Here is a 14,450-nt window from a genome sequence, read left to right as displayed (position 1 = left end):
AGCTCAGAGCCTGGAGCCTGCTTCGGATCCTGTGGCTCCCTCTCTGCCCCTCCTCTGCTCATGCTCTCTCTCTCTCTCTTCCTTTCTCTCTCTGCCCCTCGCTCACTTGCTCTCTCTCTCTCTCAAAATAAATAAAGTTGAAAATGAATAAAGAGGGATGCTGGGTGGCTCAGTCGGTTAAGCGTCCAACTTCAGCTCAGGTCATGATCTCACGGTCTGTGGGTTCGAGCACGGCTTCCGGCTCTGTGCTGACAGCTCGGAGCCTGGAGCCTGCTTCAGATTCTGTGTCTCCCTCTCTCTCTGCCCCTCCCCTCCTCATGCTCTGTCTCTATCTCTCAAAATTAAATAAACTTAAAAAAAAGTTATATAGTTATTCATGTTCTTCAGATATGTCACCTATATGCCTTATAAGTAACAATTTCCTTTGCTGTGGCTTCCAGGTTTATGCTCTTAAGAGTAAAACCTAAGTCTTCATTTTAATATAGTTCAGGAAATCAATATTTTTCTTCATGTTTAGCATTTTTGCAGCCTACTTTTTTTTTTTAATTTTCTACTATACATCATGAAGATGTTCTCCAATATCTTCTACATCCCCTAATTCTTTGCCTTTCACATTTCAATCTCCAAATATTCTGTAATTAATCTTAATGTGTGTTGTGAGATGGGGGTAAAATTCCACTTTTCTTCCCATCTGGACATCCAATGGATTAAACGCCATTTTTTCTCAATCTTTTCTTTCCCCAATACTTTACTGTGTCACCCTTGTCATAAACGAAGCATCCATATATTGGATCTGTATATTCTTTAACAATAAAGGTATTAGCATGCATTCATTAATATACTTGGACACTCCACTCTGTTCCACTGGGCCATTAGTCTATTCTTGATCCTGCCTTAATTACTATAGTTTTGTTAAGTAGAGGGAGACCTTCCACCTGGCTTGTTTTTTTCTATTTTTTTTTTTAATGTTTATTTAATTTTGAGACAGAGAGAGACAGAGCATGAACGGGGGAAGAGCAGAGAGAGAGGGAGACACAGAATCAGAAGCAGGCTTCAGTCTCTGAGCCATCAGCCCAGAGCCTGACGTGGGCTTGAACTCACGGACGGCGAGATCGTGACCTGAGTTGAAGTCGGACGCTTAACCGACTGAGCCACCCAGGCGCCCGTGGCTTGTGTTTTTCAAGATTAAATGAGATATTCTGGGCCCTTTGCATTTCCATATAAACTTCAGAGTCACAGCAATATCTCAGCATGATTTAAGTCTGGATTCACTTTAACATAGCTTGTCTTCAGTGTTGCAGGACCTACATTGACAGCTTCCTTTCTCATTATAGGAGCATTATAAGATTCCAACAGACTCACTGATTTACGGTTCCCACACAGACCCACAGGCACCCACTTTCTTACAACCCTCCTGACTTTCCCTTCTCACATACCGAAATACTGGAAGTCAAAATCCCATCTGTTCTGCAAGGTATTGCTTAATTATAACCTCATCCAGGAAGCCTTCCTTGATCCGTTTCAGACAAAAATACTCACTCTTTTTGAATGTTAACAGTATCTTTTGCCTCTCTTCTGTCACTTCGTGTCATATGTAAGAGATGAATCACTGGGTTCTACTCCTGAAGCCAAGACAAAACTATATGCTATCTAACTTGAATTTAAAGAAAAAAGAAAGAAATGCCACCATATATCGCTCTTTGTTCATGCGTGATTCCCTTCACTAATAAACACTCTAATGGGTCAAGGGTCATATCTTAATGGCTTGAACTGACATCATCAAAAGTCCTACTAAGCATATACCTCTATTTTCTGAGTTGTTGAGAAAAGGAGGATGCTCTTTCCACCGGAAGAACCTTGTAGTCAAGCTAATTTACTCAAAGAGTAATTTGAAATACTGATTTCAAAATGCAAACACACTAAAATTAATGCCAGGTGTTCCTCGGAATCAGTGCAAACACTGTTTTCCCAAAGTGCACTGCATGGAGAAGCACAAGCGATTGCCTTTGGCGGTTTTACATCAAATTATTTTTAGTTATATCATTTTACAGAACTTACCAGGATTGTCTTCCTAAATAATAACTCTCTACATCATGCTGTTGTTATTTTTGTCTGGAATAAGCAAACGCGAACCCAGAGAAATACTGAGGGGGATAAAGAATGGTAAGCCTTGTGCCAATAATGGCCTTCCTCTGACTGTGTGACAAGACCGGAGCTTGGGGGACTCAGAATGCGGTCCAGCAGTACCTGCATCATTTAGAAGATGCCTTGATCTGAAGCGTGTGGTTCAGGCTCCCTGAAGCCTCCAATTCTCCAGCTATAAGATGAAGCAAGTAACTCATACCACAAATGGAAACTGTATTCAATGAAATATTTGCAAAACACATAGCATGGATCCTCAGCAAATGTATCAAAGAGTCTTATTATTAAAGAATATTCTGTACTAATGTGTGCTTTCAAATTATATTAGCATAAAAACAAAAAAAATAACACAACGGAGGGCCCAGGGGAAAAAATACATACACACACACACACACACACCACAAATCAACAAGGACAAGCTTCAATGTCAGTTCTTCCCCTTGCAGAATACCGTTCTTCGGGATAGGCTTTTATTGTGAGAATATCGTTGTGGGTGGCAGAATTTCCAAAATGATCCTCTAAAGATCCATAATCTTTGTCCTGATCCCTGGAGTCTCTGCATATGATGAAATACCACTCATATGATTATGTTACACTATGAGACACAGTTAGCCTTCAAAGAGACATGACCCTAGATGAGCCGGTGGGTCCCAAGCTTTCTCCAGCTGAGAGCAGAAGAGTCAGAGAGGCTGGAAATGTGGGAAGGGCTAGATGAGTCACTGCTGGTCTGAAGCTGGAGGGACCACAGAAGGAAGGCAGGCAGTCCTAAGGAGCTGAAAGAGGCTCCTGTCCGACAGCCCCTGGGGAACCAGGCACCACAGTCCTACAACCACAAGGACTGAATTTTCTCAAACACATCAGTGATCTTGGAAACGAGTCTTCCCCACAGCCTCCAGAAAGGAGCCAGGCCCTGCCAACATGTTGATTTCAGCTTTGTGAGACCCTGATCAGAGAATCAGACCACCATGGACCCGGAAACGAGGCCCAGGGAAAATGAGAGGCGGTACATTTGTGTGGTTAGGACTTACCAGCTTTGTGGCCATTTGTTATGCAGCAGTAGAAACTGACTACCAGAGCAAGTTCATCTTTAAAATAATGGAAACAGCCGTATTTTACTTGAGTGCATATCTATAATAACAGAGACATCAGAGGTGACAATTCTGGAAAGAACATAGTGTGCTTCCTCCTACACTGTGGAAGTTCAATCAATGACATTTGTTATCAGGACTATTCCACAAGTGGAATTATGCTGGTTCTCAAAACAGAATCATTTAAGCATGACTGAGTGCCTCAACTAATATTTAAATAGAAATAAAACACCAACTTAATCTATCCAATCCCTTCTCCTGAGGTATGCTAAATCACTCATGCTAAGCTTAGATTTGATTGAAGAAATTATTACAGAAAAGAATAATAACTATTGAATACTTTGTTGTCAAAGAAAAATTAAATAATATATCAGAGTTTCAGCTGCAAGCAAGAGACTTAGGAAATTCACCAGAAGTATATCAGGTAGATCTGAACATCACCTGGACAAAAACCTGGACAGCTCTGGGTGTCCTGGTAGCAGAGACCGTAGGTCTACTCAGGGGACCATGGTTGACATGAATGTCCTCCAGCCGTTTATCTGGCATTGTGTCATTCTCCTTACAACTCAATATCCAAGAGAAATAGTTTAAGTTGAGGTTGTACGCCTATAACTTGCTGTGGGAAGTCAGTTATAATGCTTCCAAGACTTCTATCTGTAATTGAGATATTATACCTCTAAAATGATATCAGGTACTACTGTAAATATAAATAGAATAAGTTCTTATTCTTATTCTTATTACTATTGCATGCATGCTCCATGTAAAGTCATACATTTATTTATGTGCATGTGTGTGTTATTCAATTCTGATGCATTTTGTCATTTGCATATAAGCCATAATCCGTGGAAAGAAACACAACCAGAGTTGATCGCTGAACCTATGTCTGTCAACATATAATATTCACTGAATAAAAGAATATAGTATTGACCATATATTTGTCATTCGATCAACAACCATACACTGAGCACCTACTATGTGCCAGGCTGGGGCGTCAGGCATAAAGTGATGGCCATGAGCATCCTTCTCTCATGAATATCATCGTCTACAGGGAGAGACACACAATAAGCAAACAAGTAGGTAAATAATATTCAGGTGCTTTTAAGTACCTTGAAAAATAATAATGCAGAAAAGGTAAGTGGTTGAGATATGGGAGGAGCAGAGAATTATTTTAGGTAAAGAGGTCCTGATGGCCTGTTTGATGACACAACATTTGAGCAGAGACTCAAAGGAAGTAAAGACTGACCTGCAACACTGCCCTAGGATGAGGAAATGGAAAATGGAACAGCCACATAAGACCCCGAGAATGACTGAAGAAGTTCCACGGAGGAAGTTTCTGGACGGTGCACACACCACTGAAGGGGACTGTGGCCTGAGCGGTGTGCTCTCCCCTCCCCCCCCCAAAAAGCAATCAGATTGTACTACCATGAGGTACCATGACAATCTGCTCAGATTTTTGTATGGTCCTGTTTTCATGGCACAGGAAGGTCTGGGGTGACTAGGAAATAGACCATCATCAATCCAGCATAAAGTGCCCGGAAGATCTTACAAATCTATGAAGCAAAGAGTCCCCTGGTGAAAGATACCTATTTTAATCTATTCTCCAAAGTGATCACTTTTGTCGGCACTCAAAGCCTATAATAAATCACTTTTCCCAAGGCGCCTGCATGGCTCAGTCGGTTAAGCATCTGACTCTTGATTTCCACTCAGATCATGACCTCAGCATTTCTGAGACTGAGCCCTGCGATGGTCTCCACAGTGACAGCAGGGAGTCTGCTTGGGATTCTCTCTCTCCCTCTCTCTCTGTGCCTCCCCTGTTCGCACTCAAACACTGTCTATCTCTCAAAATAAGGAAACTTTAAAAAATAAATAGATCACTTCTCCACGAAAAAGCATTACATTCCCAAATCCTACATCATATAAAGGAATGAAAAAGGTATCCTGAGGGTCAGGATCAATGAGCTTGCAAACTCTCCTTGTGTGCTAGAATACCCAGAAGCCTCTGTTACTACTGTGTGGGGCCCTTTCTCCTTTTATGATCCAAAGAGTGACCTCTAGACTCCATGGAAAGCCATGTATAAAAACAAATTTTTTCATCTTTCCCAACCTCTATTCTATTTAAAGAGGCTTTCTTTTACTACCCTTGCTAAAATATGCTCCTTTATATCCTCTCTTAATTCCTTCCTTACCTTTGCCACAGAAATCATCATGGATGGATATGGAAACGTCTTTTATTTATTTTTGTTTTTAATTTTTTTTAAACATTTATTTATTTTTGAGAGACAGAGCGAGACAGAGCATGAGTGGGGGAGGGGCAGAGAGAGGTGGGTACACAGAATCCAAAGCAGGTTCCAGGCTCCGAGCTGTCATCACAGAGCCCAATGTGGGGCTCGAACCCACGAACCGCGAGATCATGACCTGAGCCGAAGTCGGACGCTCAACCGACTGAGCCACCCAGGCGCCCTGGAAATGTTTTTTAATCTTTTTGCTTTTCTTGCCACTATACTAGCCTGTAATCTCCAGGTGGACTTTGCCTCTGTCAATGTGAATAGTACCCAGTAAAATGCAGATGCATAAGAGACATATGTAAAAAATTGCTTAATTATTGACTGTAGTGTTATTTGACTCCCATTTCCTCTTTATTAAATAGCATTTTGACCACGTCATTACCCAACACAGACACAAAAACTGGGCTAAAGCATAGTGAAAAGCAAGCAAGACAAGCCAAAATATTTTAGGGCCTTAGAAACGACTGACATCTTTCAAAGTCAGGGGACTAAAATAAATGCATTTCAAAGAAACCCTTCAAAGAAAGACAGAGTGTGGTTCTCAGTGAGTCTCAGAGTTGCACCAAAACATGGTTTATCCCGTCATTTCTTAGATTTGTTGCTACAGTCCAAAAAATGAAACACAGAAGTATAGTTGAAAGAATATTGTACCCGAAGAAAATAAAAGTGTGACCCAAGTTATGAGCTCATGGGCACTGATGCCTCATGTGTGCCAGGCTGAACAACCATACGAATAGAATTCACACCCTGCCTATGACACAAAAACCAATAAATCACAATAGCATAACTGATGCTCTTTAATAAAGAATTGCAATGCATTCTGCATTTCACACGCGCAATCATAGAATTATAGTGACAAAATCTCAGTAAGCTACTATATGAGCAGAGAGGATCGTGGATGTGAAAGGCCTTTGTAAATCATCTACTCCAAATACGAAGGTAGTATTAAAGAGTGCTACGGCTACATACTTCCTGAATAATTCACTTTTTTATCATTTTGTTGGTATACAACTGACATATCACATTGTATGTCCAAGGCATACAACATAATTTTATGAATATATATATATACATATATATATATGTATATATATATATATGTATATATATATATTCTTGTGAAGAGGCTGAATTTCTTCTATTGGGTCTCACAAACTCTCTTCATCAGCCGATTTGTCTTCTTTGTCATGCTTCTGCCTATTTCATCACACTGAGGGGTAACTTGGGGATACTCACTCTCATACGCATTGATCCTAGACTACACCCCTACTTACTTTTTTCTCAGCTGCTTGTCCTTTGTGGATATTTGTTCCTCTTCCCCCATTGCCCCCAAGATGCTCTGTGATACCTTCGCAGAGAAAAAAAAGGCGTCTTTTTCACAGCTTCTGCTGCACAGCTGTGGCTCTTTGGTCTTTTTGTAGTAGCTGAATGTTTCCTCCTGGCTCCCATGGCATATGACGGTATTTGGCCATCGGTAAGCCCCTGTTGTAGGCACTCATTGTGTCCCAACAGGTCTGTGTGCCGCTGGTTACAGGGCCTTATGTCATGGCTCTTCTAAGCAGCATGACCCATATGACATTGACTTTTTGCTTGCCCTTCTGTGGTCCAAGTATCATCAATCATTTTCTCTGTGATATTCCCCCTCGGCTTTCTCTTGCATGCGCAGACACCTTCTTAATACAGTTTACGTTTTTCTTTGTGGCTGGATCTGTAGGAATCCTCAGTGGCCTGACCTTGATGGCCTCCTATGTAGTACCATCGCCTGAACTATAAGATAGTCTTGGAACTGGGCTCCTGCTCTGTTTCTTCCTGCCCGTCCCCATCTCTGCCATCCATCATCACCCTCACTTTTCAAACACCGTCACCAGTGTGGCCTTAATGCATATCTCTAAGCAGGTCACTTTTCTGCTTAAAAGTCTCTCTATCTCCCCATCCACTCAAGGCCCCAGGAGAAAGCCATGGCTCCAGTCTGCCTTCCAAATCTTTCCTGATTCAGTTCCAACCTACTCTTCCAGGGTCTTCCATCATCCTCCCCTAACACACACTAAACCCTAATAGCACCTGTTTGCTCAGCCTTCCTTGAGCGTGGTTCACTTCTAGAAAAACTCAAATGTAAGTTCCCTCCCTCTGCTGCAGTCTATCCACACTCCAGTCTGCTTGTTCAAGTTCATCCATGCTTACGATTTGAACTCAGAACTTGTTACTCTGTAGGACCTCCCCGCATGTCCGTGCCCTGTGGCCCTGGTAGGTCCTATCCCTCTTTCCCCCAGGCTTTCGTGTTATCTTTTCCAAAAAGCACCTGCAGTTCTCTTAATTCTAATGTATCCATTCTTCTCCCCAGTAGGCTTGTGAATTCCTGGAAGATGGGAACGCTGTCTTGCTCATGCTTATATTGTTGCCTGGATGTAAATAGTTAAAGAAGCCTGCTAGGTCTCTCAAATGCACCATAGCTAAAGTAGGACCCCTGATTCCACCCCTCCACCCCGCCTCTCTGTCATTACCCTGAGCGGTTCTGTTATTCCCGTCTTCCTCTTCTTGGTAGACAACACTGCCATCCACCCAGTTGTTCAAGCTGCAAACTTGAGTCTCATCCTTGATTCCTCTCCCTCCCTTCCCCCATCCTAATCCAGCCCATCACCAAATGAGCTCTACCTCCAAATCCATTCAAATTTGTCCACTTCCCTTCACCAACCCTGCCCTCCTCTTTCCTGGACTGCTGCACTGAGTCCCGAATGATCTCCTTGCATCTGTTCATGCTTCCCTGCACTCTGTTCTCCTCTCTGAGACGACAATGTTATTTAAAAATGTGCATCATGGGGTGCCTGGGTGGCTCAGCCAGGTAAGCGCCAGACTTCAGCTCAGGTCACGATCTCATCGTTCGAGAGTTTGAGTCCTGTATGGGGCTCTGTGCTGACGGCTCAGACCCTGCAGCCTGCTTCAGATTCTGTGTCTCCTTCTCTCTCTCTTCCCCTCCCCTGCCTGCACTCTCTCTATCTCTCTCAAAAATAAATAAACATTAAAAAATTTTTTTTAAATGCACATCACTTTATATCACTAACTGACATGAAACCCTTCAAACATCTCCTATCACGTAGAATAATACATAACCTCTTATTCTGGTTTACAGAGCTTTGCACACTTAACCTCTCCAATCACATATCATGCTAGTCCCCCTGGTGCTCATAACACATCTTCAGCCACAGTGACCTTTTCTCAATATACTAAACTTGTTCCTGCCCCAGGGTCTTTGCACTGCAACCTCTACCCACAAAAGTATTCTTCTGATCTTCATATCTTTAATTATAATTTCAAGTTTAGCTTAAGTATGATTTCCTCAATCTGAATTATACTCACCCAACCATTCTATTATATTGTTCTACTTTAAAGTTATTTTTTTAAATTTTTTTTAACGTTTATTTATTGTTGAGAGACAGAGAGACAGAGCATGAGCAGGGGAGGGGCCGAGAGATGGAGAGACATAGAATCCCAAGCAGGCACCAGGATCCGAGCTGCCAGCACAGAACCCGACACGGGGCTCCAACTCACAAACCAGGAGATCATGACCTGAGCCCAAGTCGGACGCTCACCCGACTGAGCCACCCACGCGCCCCTATGTTGTTCTACTTTGCATTCTACTTATCGCTATCTGATTAATTATTGTAGTCACGTTTTACTCTGGCTGTTTCCATTCCACTAGACATAAACTCTATGAGACTAGGGACGTTAGTCTTAGTTATCACTATATCCTTAGAGCCTAGGACAGTGCTTTGCACATGGTAAGAATTTCTTAAACAAATACGAATAATAATATTACTGTTACTATAGTGAATTTTGTATCTATTGTGTACCAGGCTGTTATACGGTGGAAAAAGGGGGGATAATAGTAATAATAATAATAATGTTCTTATAGGGCTTGGCACGGATAAGAGATGATTCACATAGAGTGTTTGCTTTGCTGAAGCTCTTACTATCACCTGTTTGCCCAATGTCTGAAGCTTGGCAGGGCTGGACGCAGATATCACTGCCTTTAATGCTGGGCTCTTACCACCCTATGGGAAAACTGGTAATACTCTGATTTATGTCTTGTGACATTAATATCATCTCAGAAGATTTTGTTGTATTAGTGTCCTCATTGTGTCTCTTTTTCATCCTTCTCTTCTAAAACAATATGTGCCTGTATTTCAAAGGCATCTTATAGCTAGCAGATAGTTGTATTTTGCTGTTTTACTGGCCTGTCAATAATCTGTTTCCTAACTGGAAGTTGTTGGTTGATTTTTTTTAGCTATGTTTTTAAAGTTATTTTCTTAGTGGCTAATTCAAGATTAATACTAACTTAATTTGGGTAAAATGTAATACATTTTCTTCCATGTAACTCCCTATACTTCTCCTCCTTTGTGCTATAATCGTCATATATATGACATTTAGATGTGTTACAATCCAACATCTCAGTGTTGGATTCATTATTAGTTGTTAACGTAATTATTTATTTACATAATTTTATACCTTTTAAAGAAATTAAAAGAAAAGAGAAAAATATATGTAGACTATTTTTTTATATTTGTCCACGTAGTTACAGTTTTTCATGCTCTTTGTTTTATTATTATTATTATTATTATTATTTGCAGATGCTAATTCACAGTATGGTGTCCTTTCTTTTCACCCAAAGGACAACCTTTAATATTTCTTGTAAGAAGGATCTGCTAGCAATGAGTTCTCTCAGTCTTTATTTTTCTGGAAATGTCTTTATTTCTCCTTCAATAATGGAAGCTGTTTACAGGATTACATAATTATTGGTCACAGGTTTGTTGTTCTTTTCTTTTAGTATCTTGAATATGTCTTTCCGCTACCTTTTGGCCTCCATTGTTCCTGATGGGAAACCCGTCATTAATCAAATTGTTTTTCCTTTGTAAGTGATGAGGTAAATCACTTCTGTTGATTTCAAGACTTTCTCTGTCTCTGGCGTTTGGTCATTTGAGTACGATGTGTTTAGGTGTGAGTACCTTTGTGCTTCTCCTTTTGACATGCCCTGGGGAGTTTGCACACTATTTCCACGAATATTTTTTCGGACCGTTTTTCTCTCTCCTTTCCTCCTGGAATTCCTAACAGGAACTGCCCTGTTACGTTGCTTCGCTACCTGACCCCATGGACATATAGGCCATATAGAACCTCTATTCTTCCGGAACTTTTCTATTTATGTGCGATTGTATGTATGTGTACAAAATTTCATTTTTTCCCTCCTCAGTGAATGATGTGGCACCATTATAGTATTCTGTACTTTGCCTTTTGTGATTTGTTTTGTTTTTAAGTTTACCTCTTGGACGGCAAACAGGAACGTCCCCGGCCATTCCTCAGACAGAACTTAACCTCCTTTTTCAAACGTGCACTGAGTAGCTATCGTGAGCGAGGCCCACATGCAGTCAGTGCCTGCTATGGATGCATGAAGACAGCTTTCTGTGCAGACATACAAACGACTGCCACGCAAGGCGGATGGTGGCAAGTGGCAGAGGGGGGCAGAGAGTGTTCTGGGAAGCACTGGAGAGAGAGACGGAGGGAGGGAGAGAGAAAGAGAGAGAAACGACGTGATTTCTGGCTTGAGACGGGTCAGGAAAGTCCTCATGGTGTTGGTGACATATGAGTTAGATCAGGAATGGAACAGAGGAGAGGTCTTTTGGAAAAGGCTGTTCCAGGTGGAGAGAACAGGTGGACAGACACAGACAAGGGCCTGGGTGGGGAAGAGAAGCTGGCTTGAGCATCCTGTGTGGATAAGAAACTGGTACAGGAGGCACAGACCAGGTGACCGTGGGGTTAAGCGCCAGTCCCAGGAAATGAGCAAGGACTGAGGACTTTCCTAAGATTTCTGCTTGTCAGGGGTCTGTTGCAAGATTCAAAGGACTGGATTCATAGATTAGAGGTACTTCCCAGAGGAAACCCTCTCATCCTAAGCGCAAATCTCAATCAATTTGTTTGTTGTAGGGGCGTCTGGGTCACTCAGTTGGTTAAGCTGCCGACTTCAGCTCAGGTCATGATCTTGCGGTCTGTGGGTTCGAGCCCCGCGTCGGGCTCTGTGCTGACAGCTCAGAGCCTGGAGCCTGCTTCAGATTCTGTGTCTTCCTCTCTCTCTGCCCCTCCCCTGCTCACTCTCTGTTTCTCTCTCAAAAATAGACCTTAAAAAATTTAAAAAATAAATACATTTGTGGTAGAAACTTCCCTCCCTTTCCTACTACTTTCATTTGGTTCCATTTCCCTCATTTGTTTTTTCTGGTCCCTGTTCCATGATGTCTCCTGCTGTAGGTGAGAGTATGGAAACAGTAAACATCCCCAGCAGAAGACAGGGGCCCTGTGTAATATGCTGTGCATTAAAGGAAAATAATTTTTAAAAAGGGGGGGTTGCTTATAAACTTAAAGAGGATTAGCCCCTTATCACAAAGAATAAGTTCAAACTTCTAAATGGTTTAGAGAAGTAATGCATATAAAGGACTGCCTGAAAGCTAGTCATCTATCATTTTTTAGTAGGCTTCATGTCCAGCACAGGGCTTGAACTCATGACCCTGAGATCAAGACCTGAGCTGAGATCATGAGTCTGATGCTTAACCACCTGAGCTACCCACATGCCCCATCCATCCTGTATATTAAATACATTTTAGATACTGCTAATTTTTAGGTTATCTCCATCGTAAAAAAAAACTTCAAACTATGTTTTCCAAGTGCACAGAGAATTGTTTCTACTGCATTGTACCCTTAAGTCATACTCTTGGTCTTCTAGGAACAGACAAAAAAAGCACTAAAGCTCACATTAGTCTGTTTGCTGAAGGGATTTTGTTAAGGATACAGCATTTGACATTAATCAGTGCCCCCTCAGGAGCTTTTTCCTTCAGGGCTTACTGCCGGGAGAAGTTTTGTTTGCCCTGGAGATCTGATACGTTTTCTTCTCGTGAACATTGAGAATCACGTGACTGATTCCATTTCCCCTTTTTGCCTTGGCAACCAGGAAGCTCAGTGCCAAATTCAGTATTTACTTAGTGACTGCAAAGAACCTAAGTGACCTGCATCCTAATGTAGTTCTTTGCTTTTTGCTCTCGAACTGACCTTCTCTAATTTATATTTTCTTTGGTCTAGGTTATTATTTGCACACACACAGACACACACATATCACACACACGCAGACACACACAGTTCTTTTAAGGCGTAAGAATGGAGCACGGATAAATGAAACAGGAACCTAATGCACATTAAACTGTCAATTGTTCTTATCTTTCTATATTTGCTTCCAGTTTTAGCCTTACACACACACACACACACACACACACACACACTTATTTCCACATGCTTAAATTCAAATCATCATTAGACACAAGATTAGAGCAAGATTTATTTTTTTAATGTTTATTTATTTTTGAGAGAGAGAGAGAGAGAGAGCAAGCAGGGGAGGGGCAGAGAGAGAGGGAGACACAGAATCCCAAGCAGGCTCCAGGCTCCGAGCTGTCAGCAGAGAGCCCAATGCAGGGCTCGAACTCATGAACCATGAGATCGTGACCTGGGCTGAAACTGGATGCTTAAACGAATGAGCCACTCAGGTGCCCCAGAAGTTATTTTTTTAAAGGCACCTGCCTCCCCTCACCGTGTCCTTCTGGAATTCCTACTTCTTTTCCAGCTGGCGATTCTCCTGTCTACATTCAAAGACCACTATTGCAGGCAAACTTACTATCTGCCTATGTGATTCATTTCTGGAAAGTTCTGATCTATTGAGCCATTTCACTTCATCTTTGATCCTACCCCGATGGACCATAGAGTAAATGTGAATTCTTCTTCCATAGTTGGTAGCATTTGAAGTAGGTTATTATATCCCCCACGAGATTTTTTTCTTTTTACCACAAACTTCAAGTATTCTGCAAATGATATAGCCATGAGCTCTGTCATTGGTTATCTTGGTCACTTTCTTCCAAACACAATCCTATTCTGTTGATTTCCTTTTTAAAGTAAGTTTAAGAGAATTAAACTCAAAACTCTCAAAGCATCCTTGCCCCTCACTCTAGGTACATATTAGCTCTCTGTGGAGTCAGATTGTAACTCACAACGGACTTCCTGCTAGTCAGAGTCCCTAAACCCTTTCTGCACGTGCCAGAGTAAGTTCTCTTTTCTCCAACCTGTTTTTGGGCAATTAGTCTTTTTGAATGTAAGTGAAAGGTCTTCCATTGCCATCATCAACTTTCACCTTGGTATGTATAAACCATACCTTAGAACTTGGCAAAATTAGTCTAGATTTTTGTCCCATCATCCAAGATATTTGCTCCCCTTCTTGGCTTTTCGTCATTCACAGATTTGATGGTCTGACCTTTACATCACCGCTTGATGCAGGGATAAAAATCTTACGGTGAGCAAAGCCAGGAGCCCTGGTGTGTGTTAGCAGGGACCTTCTTCTAGGCTAACACTGTTCTATTTTTAAGATAGTATTCTGTCTGCACCATTATTTGCCATTAATCTTCAAACTATCATCCAAAATAAAATTTAGTAACCATCTACTGAGGACAAATTATGCGTCAGGCATTGTACTAAAAGATCTTGCATTATTTGAATTTGTTCTTCACTGAATCTCAGAGGCAAAAATGCCAGATAGACAAGGCCAAGACCCTCATGCCTGACTCATGGTTTGCTGGTTTGTGTGGAACCTGAAAAAATTAGGTTCTAACGCTGTTGATAATAAACTTCGTATTTAACTTTTTTTAACCTTTAGTCATATTTTGATAGAGACAGAGTGTGAGTGGGGAGGGGCAGAGAGAGAGGAAGACACAGAATCCGAAGCAGACTCCAGGCTCTGAGCTGTCAGCACCGAGCCCCACGTGGGGCTCGAACTCACGGATGGTGAAATCGTGACCTGAGCTGAAGTCGGACGCTTAACCGACTGAGCCACCCAGGCGTCCCGATAAATTTAGTATTT

The sequence above is a fragment of the Panthera uncia genome, chromosome D1 (genome assembly GCF_023721935.1).
Source record: "Panthera uncia isolate 11264 chromosome D1, Puncia_PCG_1.0, whole genome shotgun sequence".
Lineage (NCBI taxonomy): Eukaryota > Metazoa > Chordata > Mammalia > Carnivora > Felidae > Panthera > Panthera uncia.
Note: the sequence above shows the minus strand (reverse complement) of the source record.